This window comes from Macaca nemestrina, chromosome 1, assembly GCF_043159975.1.
Source record: "Macaca nemestrina isolate mMacNem1 chromosome 1, mMacNem.hap1, whole genome shotgun sequence".
NCBI lineage: Eukaryota > Metazoa > Chordata > Mammalia > Primates > Cercopithecidae > Macaca > Macaca nemestrina.
The window spans coordinates 207,429,290-207,432,579 of record NC_092125.1 but is presented as its reverse complement, the minus strand read 5'-3'; the positions used below and the strand labels follow the sequence as shown (position 1 = coordinate 207,432,579).

Sequence of the window (3,290 nt, the reverse complement as noted above, 5' to 3'; positions counted from 1 at the left end):
TGGACTCAAGTGATCCTCCTGCTTCTGCCTTCCAAAGTGCTGGGATTACAGACATGAGTCACCACGTCTGGTCTCCTCTTTCATCCTTTTTCCAAACTTGTTATTTATGTTTGTATTTATTTTACCAATCTCAATTCTATATAAAAATGGAAAGAATAGTATGACCATGCCATATATGCTTTACCTAAATTTAGCAATTGTTAACACTTACCTAAGTAAAATATTAATGTTAACAATGTGTGTGTACATATATAGCAAATAGGGTAAAATATGTGTATATTTAAAACACACACATACTGGCTGGGCATGGTGGCTCAGTGGCCCAAGCCTGTAATCCCAGTACTTTGGGAGGCCGAGGCAGGTGGATTGCCTGAGGTCAGGAGCTCGAGACCAGTCTGGCCAACATGGTATAACCCCGTCTCTACTAAAAATACAAAAAATTAGCCAGGTGTGGTGGCAGGTGCCTGTAATCTCAGCTACTCGGGAGGCTGAGGCCGGAGAATCGCTTAACCCAGGAGGCGGAGGTTGGAGTGAGCCGAGATCGCACCATTGCACTCCAGGGCGACAGAGTGAGACTCTGTCTCAAAAAACAACAATAACAACAAAAACCACACACATACATATATAGCTTTTCAAATTATTTAATGAGCCTTTCAAAAGTAAGTTGCAAGTTATAGAAATCATGACACTTTCCTTAATATGCTAAATATTTTAGCATGTATTGCTTAAAAGAAAATATATTCTCCTACTGAATTAGCTTCCTACAGCTGCCATATCAACTTACCACAAACTTGGTGACTTAAAACAACAGAAATGTGTTCTCTCACAGTTCTGGAGGCCAGAAGTCCAAAAGCAAGGTATCAGCAGGGTTGCGCTCCCCTTGAAGACTCTAAGGGACAATATGTTCTTTGACTCTTCCAGGTTTGGTGACCATCAGTATCCCTTGACTTGTGGGCATGTCACTCCAGTTTCTGCCTCCGTGGTCACATTGCCCCTTCCTCTTCTCTCTTTTCTGTGTCTCTTATAAGGGTACTTGTCATTGGAATTAGAGACCACCCAGATAATCCAGGATGATCTCATCTCAAGATCCTTAATTATACATATGAAGATCCATTTTCTAAATAGCATTCATATGTTCTGGGGATTAGAACATTGGCATATCTTTTGAGGGCAGGCACCATTCAGTTGAGTACACCTACATAACTATGATTGTCATCCTTAATAAATTTAATGCAGATACAATTTTATTATCTACTATATAATCCATATTCAGATGTTCCCAATTGTCCTCAAACTTGACTCTGTAGTTTTTTTTTTTTTTTTTTTGAGACAGAGTCTCGCTCTGTCGCCCAGGCTGGAGTGCAGTGGCGCAATCTCGGCTCACTGCAAGCTCCGCCTCCCGGGTTCCCGCCATTCTCCTGCCTCAGCCTCCTGAGTAGCTGGGACTACAGGCGCCCGCCACCGCGCCCGGCTAATTTTTTGTATTTTTAGTAGAAACGGGGTTTCACCGTGGTCTCGATCTCCTGACCTTGTGATCCGCCCGCCTTGGCCTCCCAAAGTGCTGGGATTACAGGTGTGAGCCACCGCGCCCGGCGACTCTGTAGTTTAAAAAAAATTCAGTATTGCATTTACTCCTCAGGTCTCTTGTTTCCTTTATTCTTGAACAATTCAACCCACCTTTTTTGTTTTTCATGACATTGCCACTTTTGGAGAGGTAAGGTCTTAATTTGGATTAATCTGATTATCATGTTTTTCTTTTTCTTTTCTTTTATTTATTTATTTTTTATTTATTTATTTTGAGATGGAGTCTCATTGTGTCGCCCAGGCTGGAGTGCAGTGGTGTGATCTCGGCTCACTGCAACCTCCGCCTCCCAGGTTCAAGCAATTCTCCTGCCTCAACCACCCAAGTAGCTGGGATTACAGGCACCCACCACCATGCCTGGCTAATTTTTGTATTTTTAGTAGAGACAGGGTTTTACCATGTTGGCCAGGCTGGTTTCGAACTCCTGACCTCGTGATCCATCCGCCTCAGCCTCCCAAAGTGCTGGGAGGCATGAGCCACTGTGCCTGGCCCTTTTTTCTTTTTTCATGTCAGACGGGTAATGTGCTAACATCATAACAATGTTTGTGGAGGCACATTTCACACATCCATGGGAATACCCAATCATCATGCTTATGAACTACAAAATGATCTGATTATTTCTTTATAATTAAAGGTAAATATTTTTGGCAAAAATATTATATAAGTGGCCACTCGTTCAATAAAAAATGTCTTCAGGCCAGCCTCAGTGATTCACACCTATAACCCGAGCACTTTAGGATGCTTGAACTCCAGAGTTCAAGACCAGCCTGGGGAACATAGTGAAATCTCATCTCTACAAAAAGTACAAAAATTTGGCCGATAGGGTAATCCCAGCACTTTGGGAGGCCAAGACGGGCAGATCACTTGAGGCCAGAAGTTCGAGACCAGCCTGGCCAACATGACAAAACCCCATCTCTACTAAAAATACAAAAATTAGCTGGGTGTGGTGGCACATGACTATAGCCCCAGCTACTCGGGAGGCTGAGGCATGAGCATCCCTTGAACCTGGGGGACGGAGGTTGCAGTGAGCTGAGATCGTGCCATTGCACTCCAGCCTAGGTAACAGAGCAAGACTCTGTTTCAAAAAAAAAAAAGAAAGAAAGAAAAAATTAACCGGGTATGGTGGCTCACACCTGTAGTCCCAGCTACTAGGGGGCAGGCTGAGGCAGGGGATCACCTGAACTTGGGAGATCAAGGCTACAGTGAGCCGAGATTGTGCCACTACACTCCATCCTGGGTGACAATGTAAGACCCTGTCTCAAAAAAAAAAAAAAAAAAAAAAGAGTGTGCTCAAAGGGTAATCAGCCACTTGCTCTGTCCCGGATATCCCTCCCAATTCTTCACTGTAGCCATTTGTTCATCTACCAAACACTTGCCAAACAGGCCTTTAAAAATGTATTATAGGCCGGGCGTGGTGGCTCACGCCTGTAATCCTAGGACTGTGGGAGGCCAAGGCAGGTAGATTGCCTGAGGTCAGAAGTTCAAGACTAGTCTGGACAACATGGCGAAACCCCGTCTCTATTAAAAATACAAAAAAAAAAAAAATTAGCCAGGCATGGTGGTGTGCGCCTGTAATCCCAGCTACTTGGGAGGCTGAGGCAGGAGAATTGTCTGAACCAGCGAGGTGGAGGTTGCCGTGAGCCAAGATCGCGCCACTGCACTCCAGCCTGGGTGATGGAGCAAGTTCGAAAAAAAAAAAAAAGAAAAA

The 3,290-nt window shown here is 44.1% G+C and overlaps 1 non-coding gene across 1 annotated transcript; it reads right to left on the bottom strand.

The window, feature by feature from the left end:
• Nucleotides 1-2,089: 2,089 nt before the first annotated feature.
• LOC112429062 (small nucleolar RNA U13) lies at nucleotides 2,090-2,192 on the bottom strand. Its single transcript, XR_003021197.2, has one exon. It is a non-coding gene; the product is annotated as a small nucleolar RNA U13 (small nucleolar RNA).
• Nucleotides 2,193-3,290: the final 1,098 nt, after the last annotated feature.